Source organism: Dendrobates tinctorius, unplaced genomic scaffold, assembly GCF_039654945.1.
Source record: "Dendrobates tinctorius isolate UK_male_01 unplaced genomic scaffold, ASM3965494v1 ptg000015l, whole genome shotgun sequence".
Classification (NCBI taxonomy): Eukaryota; Metazoa; Chordata; class Amphibia; order Anura; family Dendrobatidae; genus Dendrobates; species Dendrobates tinctorius.
The window spans coordinates 48053591-48075478 of NW_027361683.1; the positions used below are offsets into that span (position 1 = coordinate 48053591).

Below are 21888 nucleotides of genomic sequence, written 5' to 3' on the forward strand. Positions count from 1 at the left end.
CAATGTTAGTGTGTCTTGTAAGACTACCCAAATTGCCTCTTCAGTGAGGAAGAGGACTAGAACTCTAGTGCAACCTATAGTAAATAGGAATCCTAAAAGTCAATATCGACTCTCTAACGAGCCTTGTCACATGACTTAGGATAAAAGCCAAAGCCAAAATCTCAAATTGCAGACGCTGTGTTTCAGGGTATTGCCTCTCGTCAGTGCAAAGTGTGAGAACTGGTATGGCTGTGTGAGAGGTGTCTGACCCGGATCCAAGGGGTAAGACTAACCGGCATGTAGAGACCAGTGGTACCCCCACAAGTGACTTCAATTGTGGTAGCAGTGCTGGTCTCTGCAAGCGGAGTATTAGAAACCCGATGTTTACCTTGGTTACCAGCTCCCTGCACCAGCACGCTGTTTTCTAACATACATAGCGGGTAACTAAGCGACGTGTGTCGCTTGTTACCCGCGTGTCACTAGTGCTGATCGCTGGTGAAGCTGCCTGTTTGGCAGCTCACCAGCGATCATGTAGCGACACACCAGCGATCCTGACAAGGACATATCATTGTCGGGATCGCTGGTGCGTCGCTATGTGTGACAGGGCTCTTAGAGCTCATCAGAACCTCAATGTAGAATGGGAGTTTTAAAATTAATGTCTTTCTTTTCAAACGTGAAAAACTGATGGATTTTCGTTAGCGTTTCAGTTCAACTTTTTATCATTATTTGGTCAGTGTGTCAACTTTTGCCATGAGCATTTCATCAGTTTTTATCCTATGCAGCATAAACTGATGAAGGTTTCTCAAGCTTCTTCTATCAAGAAAATGTGGCATTTGTGTGTGTGTGTTTTTCATGGACCCAATGGACCCATAGACTTGAGCAGCCATAAAGATTCTGATGGATATGTTTTCTATCAGTGAAAACTGATAGACATAACATGTTAGTGAAAACAGCCATTTGAAAATGTTGTACTAATTTTCCAAGCTTTAAGGCACACATAAAACTTATAGCTATAACAGTTGGCCTGATAGCTACCTCTCCCGTCTACTCCATAAATATGATCGCCAAGCAGGCATGTGTTTCCAATTTGGAATATAAGGTAAGCTGCTGTCAGACAACTTTGGTGTCAACTAATATCACACAGAACAAAAAGATTGGGACATTTATTTCAATACAATTCATCATGTGTCGAGGTAGTACTAAGATGTCTCACAAGCGTTACATGGTTGGCTACTCCTTCTGGCGACAGCATTACCCTAATGTTTATAGAGGCCTATAGATGATACATTAGACTTTCATCAAATAAGTTTTTGGCCTTCTTCAAATGATTGGTACTTGGACTTTGAGGACCACCTTATATTGAAATCCTTGGGTCAGCTGAATACCCAAGCCAATTTCTCTGAAAAAGTTAGCTCCAGAGGTAAATTTTAAGGTCTCGTTTAAATCTTCCTCTGGCAACTAGTGAATAAAAGTGAATATTGATAAGTATTTCTTCCCATTTTTAACCACATGCATTTCACACATATACAGTACATGACAGGTCAGGCATAATCACGTTGAAGAGAAGAACTAGAGTTCTTTGCTAGACCACAGAGCTTCTTAGAGCAGTCACCTCAAACTATTGCAGAGATCCATTGTATCTCCAAGGGCTGTAATATGTTATATTCATCCCCAGTGATGTTTATAAAGCCTTGCGGTATTCATCTCTGCTGGCTCCTTTTACAGCCATACAGTTTTCATCTCCATTGCTTCATACAAAGATGTGTGAAATGAATCTCCACTGTTACAACATGATGCATATGAAAGATCCATAGAGCATAACTCTTCTGGTTATAAATTATTCATTACACCTCGAATTGTACCTATGCAACCGAGCAGCAAAGGATTCTCTCACAGCAGACGTGTATTCAGCTCCAGAGAGTTCCACGCAGCCGTCTAAAAAAGAATTTCTTCCTGTAGATGATGTACCATAGTTATTTCCATTGATGCTGGTAGTTACTTCCAGTATTAATATCAGATGAAACATATTATTTACTATCATTGTATTGTACATTATTCTAGAATTATTTATACTCATCTTGGAGCACAATATAAAAGCATTGTCTTTTATCAAAGACCACAAATAGCCATTACTACATAGAACCATTACCTTAGCAAAGTTAAAAAAGAGAAACTCTTCACCCAAAATAAATATAATATCAGATAATAAAAGTTTAATAAATGCATATACTAAACACAAAATGAATACACAGCTCCAACACTCATACGTCATACTCATCAATCATGCCAAAATTTAAATAACTATTTAACACACCAAGTTAATGCATTAATTGACGTATATTGATCCATTACTTTAATGTTATGAAGTGCCATCAAATTGATATTGATTTCTGTTAGCCAAAAAGTGTTCCACCAGTGTCTCTGGTTTGGCACTTCAACCTTTTAAATTACATTTTCATCTTTGACTTGTAACGTCAATCATATTACTGGTTCTTGTTTCATTATTTCTGTTTTACCAATGATTTAAAGAGTTGTCCATCTGTGAGGAAATTTTCGGCAAGCCCTGCAGCTTGCCAAATCTTAACATTATTTAAAATACAGACCGCTAGGATTTGTCTTCACTTGCCGTTTCCACTAGTAGTCATAAGACCACAAGTATTTAACTTGCATGGTTTTAGCTATGTGCTGACTACAGTCTCATCTGTGTAACAACCCTGCTGGCATCACTGCATGGCCTCCCATCCCCGCACACCAACTTACTCACTGCTCCAGGTCATGCGGTGATTTCTGTCTGCTGCCAGCTCCATGCGCTATGCCTCTTGTTTTCCTGCTTGCGCTCCGTGTTTCCTGACTGTGTGTATAGGGGGGCGGCGCCTGAACTTTCTGCTTCTTATGCAGTCAGAGTGCACCGGTGTAATCTGTCCCTGACCAATCACCTAGAGCCCTTGACTATTTAGGTCCCCCATACCCACTAACCCTTGCCTGTGCAATGTCTCTACTCAGTTAGCTCCTTGCTACTGAGGAAGCCAGGCCCTGTCTTTTGTCTTGCCTTCCTTGAGAGGCTTTACTCCTAGCGTTTCTAGTTCACTCTGAGTGCCCGCCAGGAGGCCTATATCCTGGTCCCTGTCTTGTCCTAGCCTTGTCTGAGTACTTTGCCTGGTTCTTCTTTGCTTGCTCTCCAGGAGGCAGAATATCCTGGTCCCTGTATCCTTCGGTCCCTGTACCTTGTACTGAACTATGTCTTACCTCTGTCTGTCAGTCTCCTTGTCTGTGGTTCCTTTCCCTGCTGTTTCTTTCCCTGTGTCCTCCCTGTCTGTACCTTGCACTGCTGCAAGCTCCGCCTCCCTTGCACTCTTGCAAGCTCCGCCTCCCTTGCACTCCTGCAAGCTCCACCTCCCTTGCACTCCTGCAAGCTCCGCCTCCCTTGCACTCTTGCAAGCTCCACCTCCCTTGCACTCTTGCAAGCTCCACCTCCCTTGCACTCTTGCAAGCTCCGCATACCTTGCACTCTTGCAAGCTCCGCATACCTTGCACTCTTGCAAGCTCCACCTACCTTGCACTCTTGCAAGCTCCGCCTACCTTGCACTCTTGCAAACTCCACACTCCTGCGGCTCCGCCTACTCCGCACTCCGCGGCTCCGCCTACTCCTCACTCCTGCGGCTCTGCCTACTCCGTACTCCTGCCTGTATGCATACCTGCACCTCCTGTGTGAACAGTTCTTAACCTGTTCCAACTTACTCCACTCCTTCCTGCCTACAACCGTACCTGCACCTGCTGTGTGAACAGGCCCCTACCTGTTCCTTGTCATACCACTCCAGCCTGTCCTGTGTCTCAAGCTGTGCCCGTCTGTCCTGTGTCTCAAGCCGTGCCCGCCTGTCCTGTGTCTCTAGCCGCGCCCTCTTGCCTGGTGTCTCCAAGCCACGCCAGCTTGCCCGGTCTCTCCAAGCTGTGCCTGCTTGCTCTGTGTCTCCAAACCGTGCCTGCCGCACCTACCTGCCTGTCTATAGCACCTGTCCGAGTGACTTGTCCCCGAGTGGGATCAGCAGCCACAGCCAGACACCACCCTGGAGTGGTACCCGACAGCTATCTGCCGCACAAGCCTGACCTCACCATCAGAGGCTTCAGTGAAGACCGAGATAGCTGTTGTAGTCACGCCCCTTCCAGGGTAGTCTGGTTTGTGGCACAGTGGGGCCACAACTCCCCGGCTCGCGCTATTCAGCCAAGGTGCGAGCGTGACAATCTGCTTCATTTAATAGATTCCATTGAGAAGGGTCTGAGACTCTACATGGCAGATGACCGCAACTATGCAAATTGAATACTTGCTGTCTAGTGATGAACACGGGAACTAATAAGCGGAGCCAAATTGAAGCAGTGTGTACAGTACACATCTTTAGGAAAATTTCTTCAGGGTGGATAATCCTTTTAATTGCAAGGGTTGTTTGGTTGGAATATGTTCTACTGCTACTAAAGCTCACCTGACAATAAGCAGTTAATTGAAAAACTATAAGGTTGCATGAAATACTAAGAATAATTACTCTAGAACACTGAAACTGCATTGAACCGAGTGATTTTAAGTAGTTAGCTGATCCATTCCTGCCCCATAATTTGTAGGCTTTTTGCCTAGGAGAGGTGGCATATATTAGGACAGGGACCCAACTTTGAAGGACGCCTTGACGTTGGCAGTTGGGCTCACATATATTGGCCAATCTATGTGCAAGTACCTTCTTTTTTTACTGATTTTGCAGATTAGTATTTCATATAAACATAATATAGCATAGCATTTTTCCTTTTTCCCATTTTCTATGGCATTAATATAGTTTCAGTGTTCTAAAGTAATCATTTATAGTATTTCATGTTTGGCACCAGTTCACACTAGCTTAGATGTGCTGGTCCTTTTTCTCTATTTGTAGTAAGCATTTAGTGCCAGGTCCTGTAATTGTAAGAATAAATGTCTAGCTCTCATTCAACTCTCTTGCAGTAACTTCGCAGGACAAAAGAAACACCAATCAAATTCAAAGGTCCATCCATGTAATTCCTAAATTCTCCACCTGTGGCATATGCACTCTGGGAGGTTCATGCCTTGAATCAAGGCGGTACTTACACTGTGCTGACTGTAGCTTACTGTATGATCAGAAATGTGGGAGTGCTCTTATATTATTTTTTTGAGTGGGTAGTTCTATGCATAGGAAGGTTGTGGAACAACAATTCATAAGACAGAGAGACAGGGGCCTGATTCATCATTGCCTTTTTTACCTCTTTGTGGGCGGTGCCTAGCAATTCCAGTTGTTTCATCTGATTCAAAATTTTGCACAACTTCAATTCCAGCCCACCTCCGGTGTACTTTTTAGTATGCTAAACTACTGTCGCAATTTCTTAATCTTTTTGAGCCAATGTGCGACTTTTAAGAGTTGCAAAAAATCAGTTCAAGACAAGAAAAAAAATCAAATCTTCACTTTTCGCCAAGTTCCTGAATCGCCATTTTGATGAAATTGGCTCCAAAAATGGCAACTAACACAAGACAAAAAAGAAAGTGACTTAAAACACCCTGCAAATGCTGAGTCTAGGCCAGGGTTTTCAATAGAAGAGTCACATTTTAGAGCAGTTTCCCGCTGTGGCTAAGGGACTTCCGTGTACTACATCTATATGCTTTAGCAAGGAATATGTAAAGAGGATGTTTAAAGCAAACAACCTCTTTAACTTCATATGTGCAGAGAAAAGCACATCTATTAAAACCTAAAAACAAAAAGTGGCTGTCCCTCTGAAATACCACTGATGTCAATGGTTGCCCGGTACTAGCGCTGAACTAAGGATGAGATGGATGGTTCTGCTGTGCTAACAAGTGATGCTTGCGAAAACATGTGTAGGGGGTGGACTGACCTATGGACCTGTCTGATGAAGAAGGAAAATGTAAAAGGGGATGTGTACAATGCTTTATTCTGACTTGAAAGTATGTGTGTGGGACAACAGCTAGAATTAGGAAAAGATGGTGTAGTACAGGGATTTGGCCACAAGATGGAGAGATAGGGTAGTAAGAAAAGGACTCAACAGCAGCTTCAGGCTAGGGAAACCACAGAGTCATGGTGGGCAGAGTTACAGGACTAAGAAGGGGATTTCCAGAATAAGGAGATAAAAGCATAGAGAGTCCCAGGCGCAGGGCAGACACCCTGGAGGCGACAAAAGGGAGAGGAGCTCAGGAGAAGACGGAGGGAAGAAGAGCTCAGGAAAGAGAGAGGACAGAGATGGAGACTCAGAGGGGGGTTGCCCTGAGAGGACAGCTGCAGGTCAGGAAGGCACTGACTAGAGGAAGCCTGGGGCATCGGACGGCTGGGCATTGAAGGAGCAGTAAGTGTCGCAGCGGGCAGACTCGGTCGGGGGAAGCGCTGTGGCCGTGGGCCTAATGGCAGCCACGGTGAAGGAACTCGGAGGGTCTTCACCAACAGGAGCAGAAGAGAGGTGATGGGTACCCAGGCCTAGGAGCAGAAGCTGTCATGTTTGCTGTGGATGTCAAGGGGACACCCAATAAAGTTGGACCTGGTTGAACAAATTTTTGCATCTATCTGTCATCAGTCCGTCTCACAGCCGAAAGGGACCACCCCCAAGTCGGCACACGTACTACACATGGATGATGAGGAGTTATCAAAGTTCACAGCCCCTTAAATAGCTGGCTACATTTTTTCACAAACACAAAGCTTTTATTTCCTATAATTATCAGTTGTTGTCTGTCATATATCACTTAGTCTTCTATGTGTTAATGGATTTTCCTTAGTCTGTACATAGACTACTGAGAAACCTGTTCTTCCTTCTGTATGCAATCATCACACGGAAAGGAAACACTCCTGGAGCAAAAGTTCTCCTGCTTCTCTGTGCTGGAATTCATCTCACTTTTGAGACTAGCATAAAAAAGGGACACAGATCTCTTGAAAGGTATTCTGAACACAGCCCTGAATGCATGAATACATGAATCTCAAATACAATCCCATCTTTCCTTGATATTTGCCATAATGGTAATAGTTGCTAGAGATGGGGTACTTATGTGTCCTAATATTGACATTCCAGATACTTTTTTAAATTGAGCTTCCATGAAAAGTACAAAAGGCTTGGCAGCCAAATATCACTGGAGATGCAGTCGTGGTGGGGGGAAGGTTCTGTGTGTAAAGCTGAATCAGAAAACATCTCATCTTTCCTGAAATGCAAGAAGTCAACACAGAATAGTACTTAGGTCTTACCTGTAGAACCTTCATCAATCATTGTCATCCTCATCAGGACGGTAACCTTCTTGGATCAGGTAAGGTTTGTGTTTGACCATGCTATGGAGAGTTAATAGCAGAAGAGAGAAGGAGTGTGTTGTATTCGACGGTATGGCTTGAAGTCAGCCTCCACTTAATAGGATACAGGGGTTGACCTGTCGATATAAATAAAGTTTAGTCATTGTAAAATGAAATGTTATAAAACTTTCTCATTTTCAACACATTACATCTGCCTGCAGTGCTTAAATGAAAATATTCCTGTTTACCTTCAAAAGCCAAAAGCCTAATAGCAGTATTCTTCAACCAGTGGCTCATCAGGTTTGGAGGCCTCCTGCATGAGACTAGTGGTAGCTGTAAATATAAATGTGCCCTAGCACCAGCAGGGATTTTATAGCATTATTAAAGGCTGGAAACGGACATAAATCCATAACCTTTTCAGTTGTGTAGGATCCGTCTATCTTCGCTTTATCTTTAAGATACTTTTCCCATTTTGATAAACTGGGGTTCATCGTTACAAGCATTATTAAAATGTGGCTTGTGATTTATTAAAAAAATATGAACCTCTGTCATAGAAACAAAGTCTTGCTGACACTGGTGCAGTGATTTACAATATTTCAATACAGGGGAAAGCAATTTACTAGAATTCCAAGAAGAAACACCATTTATGCTACTATTGTGCTTAGCTCATAGAGAATTGCCTGTGGTTATAGATTTTATAAGAAGCACCTACTTTCAGACCTCTCAACAGGGTCAATACTAGGACAGGGGTCACAATCATTCGGATAGAAGGCTAGATGCCACCATATAATTATCAGTCCGCATTTAGAGCAATGTTCTGACAGTAGACAGTACTTGCTGGTGAACCCTTGTAAGATTTCGTCTTCTCATACTAGATAAAGATCTGAACAGAACTCTCAGCAGCACAAGCACTTCAACAAGGAAGCAATGAACAAGGGTCATGGAAAAATAGTTGCACGGTTGGGAATGACTTAGTGGGAACAAACGATAGAAGGGGAAAACATTTTGAACCTTCCTATGGGATCTCCTCTCAATGACTGATACCTTTCATATCAGGGTAAAGGTGAAGTAAGCCAACAGTGGGATCATAAAAGCTATAATGCATGTTAGCAGAGGACTACAATGGGTCTCCTGCCACAGAAAAAGTTTATTCAATGCGTTTGAAATGTAAATTAAATAAAATTAAAAATTACTGTAATTATGAAAGCTCAACCGAGGCCTAATATCAGCGCCCAGAATACCCCTTTTCTGAATTTGTTCCTGACTATCTGGCTCCATTCAATCTCTGAACCTGTCCCTCTCTGTTCTGTCAATGAATCTGCTGTGTCGATGAAGAGGGCTGACTTAGCTACTGAACTGAGCAAGACACACATCCTCCTATATTATTTCACCAACACAGAGAGGAGAACAATCTCTGTTGCGTCAGAGCAAATGCTGAAGTGGAGTTTCTTGGACCCTGGAAGAGCAATGAAATCAGGACATCAATGGAGTTTTCATAACTAAAGTATATTAGTAAGTTTAATCGATTTCCAAAGATCAGTCTTTGAGTACATGTGTAACAATGTGTGGATATGCATGGGGCCATCAGAGAATGGACATTAGCTAATCTATACATCAGGTAATGGACTCACAGAATTCAAACAAACAATCTTTAGTTTTGATATCGGTGGGCTCAGCTGACAATCTAATGTCTATTGTATGCCCGGACAACTGATAGTTGATCGGACATGTCCGATTTTGTACTCCCAATCACTTTGTTCTCCCTGAAATAAGAGACTTTAGGCAATGGCTCTCTCACAGCGAACAAAGGAAAGCTAAGCTAAACAAACGCTTCTGTGTACGGGAGAGCGAGCCAAGATGACTGCTGGCCGAATGATTGGCCAAACCTGCTCAAATTCTGATGTAGATCCACAAAGCTTCAGATCCAGGTGGGCACATAGACTCTGGGTGTTGATGCAGTGTAAGAGGGTTAAGCACAAGAAGCATCAGAAGGGGGTTAACTCCTTTGCTCCGTGCTCGGAACCATATAGCTGAGCAGCAAGGTTGCTGGGGGGAAGACTTTTGGACCTGGACCGGCTGCATCAGGGGCCTGTCAGTAGTAGTGGGGAAGGGGAAGTTGTGCTGGGCAGGAAGCTGTGCAGTCTGAGTGCGCGACGAGAGACCAGCGCGTGCAGCAGATGGAGCAGGTCGCAGCCGCGCACAGGAGAGGAGAGAGAACTCCCGGGCAGAGGGATAAGACAGGAGGACGTGACATACACATTGCTACCTGTGAGTATGTGGAAGCGAAGTCCCCATTGGTTAGAGGAAGACGTCCTCCTGAACGTGCAGAGACAGCGACCCGTGCGCGCAGCCCTGGTGCCTGCGGTGACAGGTCAGAGCCCCTGATTCCAGCAGAGAGACTTAACAAGAGACTGAGTATTGTATCGGCAGAGAGTCTGTGAGTTTGAAAGCAGAGACTCAGAGCAGGGGAGACCTAGTCTGGCCCAGTGTCCCCCCTGCTTTCCTCCTTAATCCTGGAGATCCAGGTTACCCGTTAACAGAGACTACAGCATTTACAGAGACTACAGTGCTTACAGAGACTACATTGTTTACAGAGACTACCAGTGCAACTGCTGTTGGCGCCTACATAGGAGAAGACGACCCTTCAAGCAAGATTTCTTCAGACTGTTAATTACCATTGTCATGCTTGACTGTTTGATAACTTTGTCTAGTTTACATAAACCATTAAATCACCATTACCTGGCCAGTTTAACCCCCACTATTTTCTCCCTGCGAGGAGATTTTGACCCTTGTAAATAAACCCTTTAACTTTTGGTCTGTCTCTGTCCCGTGGTGACATACTCCACACCTGCATGTTATTACAGCAGCATGCAGGAAGGCACTTGGGGAGTGATGACTTGGCACACTGCAGACCACAGGAACAGGTTGGCGACTGAATAGAAATATGGCAAATCCATAGCAGCACCAAGGTGTAGTAGAGGAACTACAGCAGAAGATCAAGAATGAATGTTCAATAGGAACAAAGTCCAACAATAAAATATTAGCTTTCTGCAACCAAGGGTTAAAGGAAATCCGTCACCCCATTTTTCGACTATCAGTTGCCGGCACTGCCATTAGGGGCTTATCTACAGCATTCTGCAATGCTGTAGATAAGTCCCCGATGTAACCTGAAAGATAAGAAAAACGAGTTAGATTATACTCACCGGGGGACGGTCCGGTCTTTGTCCGATGGGTGTCGCGGTCCGATGCCTGCCATCTTGAAGCGGTTATGTTCTTTGCTTCCCGTCGCAGCTCCAGTGCAGGCGTACTTTCCCTGCACTGTTGAGGGTAGAGTAAGGCCTCTTTCACACATCAGGTTTTCGCCGTCAGGCGCGATCCGGCGCTTTTGACAGAAACCGGATCCGGCGAAATGCAATGCCGGATCCGGTTTCCCCCCCCATTGACTTGCATTTGCGCCGGATCGCGCCGGATGGCCATGCGTTTCATCCGGTTTTCGCCGGATCCGGCAATGTGTCGCAATGTGTCGCGATCCGGCGTCTGGAAAAAACGTCTACTGTAACGTTTTTTGTCTCCGGCGAAAAAGCCGGACACGCCGGATCCGGCGCGTCCGGCTTTTTCACACAATGAAAGCCTATGAGCGCCGCAATGCGCCGGATCCGGTTTTTTTGGTCTGAGCATGCTCAGTAGCTCTGCCCACAGGAGATATATAAAAGCAAGACAATGGGACCCTCAGCCACACCCAACATGCCACCCAAGACAGCAACCAGGCGCAGGAGAAGGCAGCAGACATCTGCAGCAGCAGCACCATCAGCAACACCCCAAATGGAGCAGCATGCTGAACGGGAGGGGAGTCCAGAAGCAGATGAGAGACGGTAATTATCAAATCCCCCATTCCTCCAAACTAGGGCCATGGAATATCAAGATATTCATTGGCCCTTTGTTTCTCTTTATTCAACAGCCGCCAAAGAGATGCAGCAGCAGCACCATCAGCACCACCCCAAATGGAGCAGCATGCTGAACGGGAGGGGAGTCCAGAAGCAGATGAGAGACGGTAATTATCAAATCCCCCATTCCTCCAAACTAGGGCCATGGAATATCAAGATATTCATTGGCCCTTTGTTTCTCTTTATTCAACAGCCGCCAAAGAGATGCAGCAGCAGCAGCAGCAGAAATGGCATCACTGGCAGCAGCAATACCCACAGCCATGGAGTCTGGCCATCAACAGGACAGCACATCTTCTTCTGGGAGCCCTCCCTCGCATCGTCAGCGTTTGACGGTAAGTTTTTATTTCCAAAATCCATCATCTCTGTAATATATGTCTATTCATTGCCTTTTATTTCAAAACAGGAATCACAAGATGAAGAGGAGCTCCCAGAAGAAGAAGGAAGGGGTGGACAGACGCTTGGAGTGGGCTCACAATTCGTAAGTTTTTTGCATCAAACGCAGAAACACAACATCACACTACACACAACACATAGAAAACAATGTTCTGCAGACCACACACAGCAAACAAATGCCTACATCCAAACTCATAACATTTTTTGTTTTCTTCTCTAGTCTTCCCAATCTGGTGCTCGGCCAAGAGGTCCTCGCAGTGCCTCCCAGTGCCTCGTCGGCGACAGCAAAGCGGCGGTCACCAGCGTGTAAGTATAAATATTTTTGCTTTGTTTTTTTGCACTTTTTATTTCATTTCTTTTGTGGAGGCTAATTATGTTATTTTTGTCTTTTTCTTTAACAGCCTTCACAGCGTGCTCCCGACTCTGACGGTGAGGATGGAGGGATTGATGTGGACCGCCTCATCGATCTCGTCAGAGAAAGGGAGCCGCTCTGGAATATGGCTGACCGCCGCCACGCTGACCTGATCATTACCCGACGACTCTGGGAGGAAATCTGTTCTCTCCTTGTGGGCCGCTGGGAGGACCTCGAAGCTCGGGACCAGATTAAAGAGCGTAAGTATATACAGTAACGGTTGCTTGATGTAAACCAGTGTTTCCCGAACTCCAGTCCTCGTGGTCCCCACGGATCATGTGTTCAGGATTTCTATTTACTATTGAAATCCTGAAAACATGACCCCTGGGGACCATGAGGACTGGAGTTTGTGAAACACTGATGTTGTATACTAACCACTCCTTTCTCGTTTCAGGGAACAGAATTGTGAATCGGTGGCGGTCTGTGAGGGATCGTTTCAAGAAGGAGTTCAATAAAGAGATGCGGGCCCCGAGTGGATCTGGAGGACGCAGGAGCAAGTACAAGTACGCACAAGCCCTGTCGTTCCTCCGGGAAACAATGCTCACCAGAAGGTAAATATTACACACCACATGTGAAAAAGATGTAACTTTTTTTTTTCAGCCAGGGCCATACCATGTCAGTATTTTAATTGTTTTTTTTTCTCTTTATTCCACAGCACGGTGAGCAGCACTCGGGAGCCTGCACGATTGGACCCTTCTGAGGCGATCCCTGAGGAGACCGGCACCGAGGGACACTTCGACCGCCCCGGTACATCTGCACCTTCCCACACATTCGACCCATCTGTCCCATCCACCAGCACAGGAGCATCGTGGCCGCCTACATTACATGAAGCTGCTGGTGAGGAGATCGCTTTCCCTTTACCCCACCCTTCTGCCCCTGCCGCCTCTAGTACACCTGCGGGTACTGGGCGGCAGCGGCAGAGGGGTCAGGAAAAGAGTTATGCGCAAGAGTTATTGCATCTGAATGCATCTTTCCAGAACTGTCTCAAAGTCTTGTCAGAGCAAATCTCCGCAGGCTTTCAGCAGATCAACTCCAGCATTCTGGAGGTGAAGACACTTCTGCAAACCATGCATTCAGAAGCAAGATCTTCGCCAAACCACACCTTTTTCAGGTCTGTTGTGGAGCGCATGGAAACGCTCTCTCCTGCCCAGCAGATGCATGTAATGCATTCGTGCCACGGTGCTCTACAGCAGGTTACCTCCCAACCTCCACCTCCCACCACTGTAGTTCCTCCACCTGCACCCCCTCCAGCCACTTTCCATCCTCCCCCTCCTATTACATCTGCACCCCCTCCAGCCACTTTTCATCCTCCCCCTCCTACTACATACCAGCAACCTGCCCAGTACCAGCAACCTCCCCAGTACCAGTCATCTCCCCACTTCCAGCAACCTGCCCCGTACCAAACTCCTTCCCCGTACCAAACTCCTTCCCCATACAACTTTCCATCAACATCATCTGCTCCTACAGTCCCTGCCCAACCCTCCACTCCACCACCCACCACCTCTTCTGCTTCCCACATGTCCACCCATTCTGTAGTTTTTTCCACACCTTCACCTCTAACTGTTCCTTCCCCACCACGATCCCAGTCCTCTCTCCACACACCCAGTGTCGAAGTGTCCCGCAGCCCCTCCAACAGTATTTCCACCCCACAATACACAGAATTGTAATGTGTGTTTTTTAATAAAAATGCCCATTGGGTTTAAAACCTTTATTAAAAAAGTTTTTTGCACTTTAAAAAATTTAAAAAAAAAAATTTTTAAATAAAAGTTAAATTATCGTTTCACAATGGTTGTCTGTCTTTTCTTTCTGCGGCGAACTATGTTTAAAAAAAAGGTTAGATACAGGGTATTTCAAAGGTAAAAAGGTATTCAAAACCAGGTATATAACTGTGGGTAAATTTTAGCTTTTTGCCACAGTTGTGTTCCTGGTTGTGTTTGAAGCAAAGTATTTCACCTAAAAAGTTGTGTTTATTGTTGGTGATTTCCTAAAAATGTACACAACTTTTGTTAAAAGGTGAAATACTTTGCATAAAACACAACCAGGTACACACCTGTGGCCTAAAGCTAAAAATAGTAAGACCATGACAAGATAGCCAACTTTGGTTGGCAAAGGTATATACTGTTGGTCCAGAAGGTACACAAGTTTGGTTAGGGCACAAATCTTTCACACTCTGTCATCCTGCCAGTGTACTCTGCCTTGAGGGGCCACAAGGGTCAATTTTAAAAACCGGATCCGGCGTAATCCGTCGAAAAAATGGATAGAAAAACGGATGAACCGGATGAGACGGATCCGGTTTTGTCTGTCAAGAACAAGACGGATCCGGCAGAAAACCGGATCCGGCACATCAGGTTTTACAAAACATTTGCCGGATCCGGCATTCCGGCACGACGCCGGATCGCGCCTGACGCCGAAAACCTGATGTGTGAAAGTAGCCTAAAGTACTGCAGTGCGCAGGCACCTGAGCTCTCTGACCTGGTCCGGTGCCTGCACACTGCAGTACTCTGCTCTGCCCTCAACAAGGCTGAGCAGAGTGAGCCTGCACAGGAGCCATGATGGGAAGCAAAGATGAGGACACGGTCACGGTTAAAAGATGGAAGGCGCCGGACCGCTACGCTCATCGGACCAAAACCAGGCCGCCCCTGGGTGAGTATAATATAACTCATTTTTCTTATCTTCAGGTTACATCGGCGGCTTATCTACAGCATTACAGAATGCTGTAGATTCCCTCCTTCTGCAGCTCCTCCTGACAGGGAGTTGCTTCACCACACATCTCTCCACTCTCCTTCCTCCTGACAGAACTGAACTGTCCTCTCCCGCTCTCTTCCTACTATCTCCACCCACCTCCCAACACCCTTTACTACCCAGCCAGGGATGAGATTATCCTCCCGTAGGGTATGTCCAGAGTGCCCTGCTGCTATAGTAGTGTGTGTTGGGTGCAGGTGTTTGAGTCCTGGGTGGTGCTCCCTCCTTACCTAAGAATGGGGTACCACACCTCTGGGTGAGGTGCAGTACTTCTGTGGTGACTGGACCCTCAAGGGCGCCACACTATGTTGGTCAGAAACATGCAGCTCCATTTCAGCTGTTTCTGATCTTTTTGTTAACTCTTCCTATAAAACCTGGCCAGACCTTCTTTGTCTTGCCAGTGAAAGCTCTGATCCTTGCTCTTACGAGACGCTGTGCTGAAGAGGAGTTTGTTGTTGTGTTTGGAGACAAGTTAAGTAGAAGTGTTCTATAGTACGTATGAATTTATCTCCTTGTCCCTGTTTCCCAATTAGTTTATTCCTCCCTGTCCCCATCCTCCTCCCTATTGTTGGTTGGTGCTTTTGTATGGTAGAGGTTTTTTGTTATCCATGTTTTGTCTGGTGTGTATTGTTCACATTACAATTCTGTCCTAGGCTCCATGCCACAGAGGCAATGCAGCAGCAGGGCAGACGGCCTGGTGTCTCACAGCACCCATGCTGCAAGATAGAACCCCAGGACCTCAGACAGCGCCGCCCCACCAGTGCACCACCACATCAACAATGGCTGCCACACAGTACCACACCAAATGTAAGGAGACATACTGATAGGGAATTTAGATTGTGAGCCCCATTGGGGACAGTGATGATAATGTGTGCAAACTGTAAAGCGCTGCGGAATATGTTAGCGCTATATAAAAATAAAGATTATTATTATTATTAAGGAGCAAAGAAACTCACCTCCATCAAGCTCTTCAGTGAGAGCAGAAATGGGCTAGACCCATTACTTTGTAGTAATACTGCAAGTATTGGTTCTGTGGTTCTGTTTTGGTGGGACGAAGCGGTCTGAAGTCATGGGAATTCTGTCTTGCAGCATGGGTGCTGTGAGATACCATGCCGTCTGCCCTGCTGCAGCATTGGCGATGTGGCGGTGGTTGGCACACGGCTCTGCTCCGTGGGAGCGATGGGGACTCCTTTCATTTGGTGTTGGTTCTGTGTGGCAGCCATTGTTGCTGTGGTTTTGTGCTGGTACTGCAGCACAGTCTGAAGACCCTGGGCCGTCTGCTCTGCTAGTGCATTTCCGCTTGGGCAGTAGGACCCACAACGAGGTTTGCCGTGACGTGATAGTTGGCTTCATACATTCTGATCAGAATGTTAAACTAAGAACCTCATGTTCAGTTATATCAATTTTTGCCTGGCGGCATTAGGTCAACTTTTGATTTTTGGAGGTGCAATTCATGCTCTTTTTTTTTTTTTGCGAGAAGCATAAAAGTATTTTAATGTGGGCTGCTTTCTTTAATGCTTCCAACCCTGAAAAGGAAAGTTTATATATTTTTCACTGATTGTCCAATAATCCAAAATATTTGCTAATCAAGAATCAATCAGGTCCCATTAATGCCACATTAAAGACATTTTACTGTACAATTAGAAGAAAAATCCTGCTTAACAGATTGGCTAGAGACGCAATTCTGACAAGTGAAGTGATGTATAGTTTATATATTTATTTTAATTATGCATTTTTTCCACTCCGAGAATAGCCAAGTGCAAAATTCATCATTGTCGTAGCTTGACGTTATCCATAGGTGACAAGTATATTAAGACATATGTATATGAATATATTATTCTTTTTGCTCTCTTGGGAGTGTAACAAGGGGTTAATAGCTGAGAAACTGTCTGACTAATTAAGCGGTTAATTGGATTTGAAGGGAGTGTGGGGGTGTCTCTCTTCTGTTGTGCTGTGATTTAAACCTCCCTCCCAACTGGATTTGAGCCAGTCTTATTTTTAATCATGAATCAGGAGACTGTGTGTCATACCCTGACTATCAAATATGATAACACTCCCTAGCTGCAATGATTTGCTAGATGGCTATAAACCGCATGTCTAGAACTGCAAGGTGGCACGATGGCATAGCCTTCATTTTTTGATGGAGCTGCTTCATCCCTCTGCTCGTAGTGAGTAGAAAAAAGACAATTACTGTGGATTAATGGAATATCTGCTATTAATGAGAAAAATGACAAATAGTCTGAAGTTCCCTTTTTCCCATTGACGCTAGGTTCAGTCTCCCCAGTCAGAGGCTGGTAGGGGCAGACAAGTCGTCTGAGCTGGGAGCAGCTGTGGGCAAGGGAAGGGGTGGGAGGCAGTGACTGCGCCACGTGACCCCGGGTCATGCCAGCATACACAGTGCAGCTCCAATGGCAATAAGCAATCATCTAATAAAATGATTATGTTTTGAAGGGCTATTACCTTACTGTAAAATGTCGCTGTGAGATTCCTCATTCTAAAGTTATTACATGTAATTTCATGACATTTTCCTCTTAAATGTCATGTTCTCCTAGTCAGCACTGACATGAAAATCTTTATTTGGTGCAGGAATTTTAAAGTCTGATTTTCACACAAGCTTACTGAAAACTCTTCATGAAAATGGAACCTTTATGTCTTGTTACAGATCACATTCACATTACTGAGAGCACATATTATTAATAAACGGTGCCAAGTGGAAGCTTCGGCGGAGGATTGTGTTGTGCTGCTTCGTCCAAAAGTAAAGTGACATAACTATAGAGGTAGATAGAATTAGGTCTAGTCCATATCCATCAACAGGTATGACCCCAATTACCACTATGAACATAAGGCCGGAGTCACACTACTGTAGAATACGGACGAGTACTAGGCAATAAAAATCGCATAGCACTCGTTCCACTGTTAGTCTATGGGGTAGCTCGCATCATCTGTTTTTTTCTCGCACGTTTTATATGTGTGTGAGAAATTGTGGCATGCTGCGATTATTTGCGTATCTCGGCCAAGACAAGACAATGCAAGTCTATGGGTGCGAGAAAAAACGGACTACACTTGGACCATGCGTGTGACTTGCGAGAAATACACACCGGTGTCGTTTAGAAAAGCCTGCAATTCAGTGCACTATACTGTAAAATCACACTGACAAGTTAAAATAGAATAGATAGAATACATGTATACACATACACTACCGTTCAAAAGTTTGGGGTCACCCAGACAATTTTGTGTTTTCCATGAAAACTCATACCTTTATTAATCGAATGAGTTGCCAAATGAATTTAAAATCTAGTCCAGACATTGACAAGGTTCGAAAAAAAAGATTTTTATTTAAAATAATAATTTTCTCCTTCAAAGTTCAAAGAATGCACACTTTGCAGCAATTACAGCATTGCAGACCTTGGGCATTCTAGCAGTTAATTTGCAGAGGTAATCTGGAGACATTTCACCCCATGCTTCCAGAAGCCCCTCCCACAAGTTGTTTTGGCTTGATGGCCACTTTTTGCGCACCATACGGTCAAGCTGCTCCCACAACAGCTCAATGGGGTTGAGATCTGGTGATTGCGCTGGCCACTCCATTACAGATAGAATACCAGCTGCCTGCTTCTTCCCTAAATAGTTCTTGCCTAATTTAGAGGTGTGCTTTGGGTCATTGTCCTGTTGTAGGATGAATTTGGCTCCAATCAAGCGCAGTCCACAGGGTAAGGCATTGCATTGCAAAATGGAGTGATAGTCTTAGTTATTCAAAATCCCTTTTACCTTGTACAAATCTCCCACTTTACCAGCACCAAAGCAACCCCAGACCATCATATTACCTCTACCATGCTTGACAGATGGGGTCAGGCACTCTTCCAGCATCTTTTCAGTTGTTCTGCGTCTCACAAATGTTCTTCTGTGTGATTCAAGCACCTCAAACTTGGATTTGTCTGTCCATAACACTTTTTATCAATCTTCCTCTGTCCAATGTCTGTGTTCTTTTGCACATATTAATCTTTTCCTTTTATTAGCCAGTCTCAGATATGGCTTTTATTTGCCACTCTGCCCTGAATGCCACATCCCGGAGTCGCCTCTTCATTTTAGACGTTGACACTGGCATTTTGCGTGTACTATTTAATGAAGCTGCCAGTTGAGGACCTGTGAGGTGTCGATTTCTCAAACTACAGACTCTAATGTACTTGTCTTTGTTGTTCAGTTGTGCAGCGGGGCCTCCCACTTCTCTTTCTACTCTGGTTAGAGCCTGTTTGTGCTCTCCTCTGAAGGGAGTAGTACACACCATTGTAGGAAATCTTCAGTTTCTTGGCAATTTCTCGCATGGAATAGCCTTCATTTCTAAGAACAAGAATGGACTGTCAAGTTTCACATGAAAGTTCTTTTTTCTGGCCAATTTGAGAGTTTAATGAATCCAACAAATGTAATGCTCCAGACTCTCAACTAGCTCAAAGGAAGGTCAGGTTTATAGCTTTTCTAATCAGCCAAACTGTTTTCAGCTGTGGTAACATACTTGCACAAGGGTTTTCAAGGGTATTCTAACCATCCATTAGCCTTCTTACACAGTTAGCAAACACAAAGTGCCATAAGAACACTGGAGTGATGGTTGTTGGAAATGGGCCTTTATACACCTATGAAGATATTGCATTACAAACCAGACTGTTATGAATGAGTCACCGGAGGAGGAAAAAACAAAAATACAAGCTAAGTCCAGAAAACCGGAGAGGTTGGTAGCTAGCGGATTGCAGACCCCTGATCCTATTCACAACAACTAACAGTAGCCGTGGGGTGTTCCTACGGTGATCCTAGACACCTCGTTAACAGCCGGAGAACTGAATAAACCTAAAGAAAGTAAGGGGAAATCTAAACTGCCCCAGAGCAGACCCCAAAGCAATAGACAGCCCCCAACATGTATTGACGGTGAAAACAGATGAAAACACAAACACAGACAGAAAGACAGGCTGAGCAAACGATGGGGCCCTCACTAACTAGATAGGACAGGAAAGAAAAGTAACTGTCTGCAATCAAGCAAAAACCCTGCCAAAAATAATGTCCAACACGTCTGATAGAAAAGGCCCTGAAGTCACTAGACTTCAAAATCACTATATCAGCACTCAGGTATATTCTGAAAACAGAGCAAAGAGATCAACTGATCAGAGACAAAAAATGGAGTTCAGCCAGTGCCAACCAGGGCTGGCTGAACACAAACACTAATTAAACCAGACAAAATCTCATGGAACAATAGCAGAGAAAAAACTTAGCTTTAGTAGACAGGACTAAACTGGAGGCCAGAGCTCAGAGCAGAGAGGATCACCAGCAACCCAGCAGGGCGTCAGCGGCCTTATATCCACTCAGAGACTCCGGATGTCCAATCACAATCCACCTGTTCAGATGACAGATTCTTCCCATCCAAATCGATTTCACTACCTCCTTTCACCAGCAGAGGGAGTTCACCGGACATCAAAGGTGAAGGAGAAAATTAGTTCATAACAGTACCTCCCCCTTGAGGAGGGGTCACCGAACCCTCATCCACACCACCAGGACGATCAGGATGGGCCCGATGAAAAGCACGAACCAATCTTTCGGCATGAATATCGGATGCAGAGACCCAAGAATTATCCTCCTGGCCATAACCCTTACACTTAACCAAATACTGGAGTCTCCGTCTAGCCAGACGAGAATCCAGTATCTTCTCAACCTCATATTCCACATTACCTTCAACCAATACAGGGTCAGGAGGTGCCAACACAGGAACTACTGGCTCAACAAACCTCTTTAAAAGAGACTTATGAAACACGTTATGGATCTTGAATGTAACAGGAAGAGCCAATCGAAAAGAGACCGAATTAAGAATCTCCAAAATCTTGTAAGGTCCAATAAATCTAGGTTTAAACTTTGGAGAAGCCACCTTCATAGAGATATTCTTTGATGACAACCAAACCCTATCACCCACGTTAAACCGGGGACCAATGGTCCTATGCCGGTTGGAAAACCGCTGGGCCTTTTCCTGGGAGTGAGACAACTTATCCACCACTTGGTCCCAGATCTGGTGCATTCTCTCCACCACAGTGTCAACACCTGGGCAGGCAGAAGACTCCACCTGCCCTGAAGAGAATCGAGGATGAAACCAAAAGTTACAAAAAAAAAAGGTGACATCAAAGTGGCCACTAATAAGGCTTGCATAAGACATAAGTCACACTGATAAGTGTGATGCATAGTGTCTGAGCAGCCTATCAATGACGCCAAGATAGGCGGGCCGCTCAGCACTGTATACATGCATCACACCAAATACCAAGCCAACATGAAGGGCTAAGCTGCATCCTGTAGAAATGATAAAAAGTGCAAAAAGATAAATGATAAAAAATATGGGGTATTGGTTACTATTTTGGCCAAAGCAGATAAGCTCACAACCCATCGTCAAGGGTCCCCAGATATTGTGAGTCCCTAACACTGAAGCTAAATGGCGAACACAAGAAAAAATAAATTTTCCAAAAATTTACAAAAAATGAACAAATTGTTAGGCAACTCACCAAACCCTGACTAATGCACTGGCAGGATACAGCAAAGCCCCAGTGATAAAGGCTGGGGCAGCACAGGTGCATTCCACTGATAAAGACAGCCAGTTAACCCATCAGGGTCTGGCTGCCTAGTGGGAAATGCACACTAATAAGGCTTGCATAAGACATAAGTCACACTGATAAGTGTGATGCATAGTGTCTGAGCAGCCTATCAATGACGCCAAGATAGGCGGGCCGCTCAGCACTGTATACATGCATCACACCAAATACCAAGCCAACATGAAGGGCTAAGCTGCATCCTGTAGAAATGATAAAAAGTGCAAAAAGATAAATGATAAAAAATATGGGGTATTGGTTACTATTTTGGCCAAAGCAGATAAGCTCACAACCCATCGTCAAGGGTCCCCAGATATTGTGAGTCCCTAACACTGAAGCTAAATGGCGAACACAAGAAAAAATAAATTTTCCAAAAATTTACAAAAAACGAACAAATTGTTAGGCAACTCACCAAACCCTGACTAATGCACTGGCAGGATACAGCAAAGCCCCAGTGATAAAGGCTGGGGCAGCACAGGTGCATTCCACTGATAAAGACAGACAGTTAACCCATCAGGGTCTGGCTGCCTAGTGGGAAATGCACA

The 21888-nt window shown here is 44.8% G+C and overlaps 1 long non-coding RNA gene across 2 annotated transcripts in view; it reads right to left on the reverse strand.

Moving 5' to 3' along the window:
* LOC141074864 (uncharacterized) overlaps window positions 1-21632 on the reverse strand; it is an 80364-nt gene extending 58732 nt beyond the window's left edge. The window contains exons 1-2 of one of the 2 annotated variants that reach the window (XR_012227231.1): window positions 21260-21632; window positions 7206-7381 (exon numbers count right to left, since the gene is read on the reverse strand). This is a non-coding gene — a long non-coding RNA (uncharacterized lncRNA). The remainder of the gene's footprint in view (window positions 1-7205; window positions 7382-21259) is intronic. The other variant, XR_012227230.1, reaches the window with a different exon arrangement.
* Window positions 21633-21888: the final 256 nt, after the last annotated feature.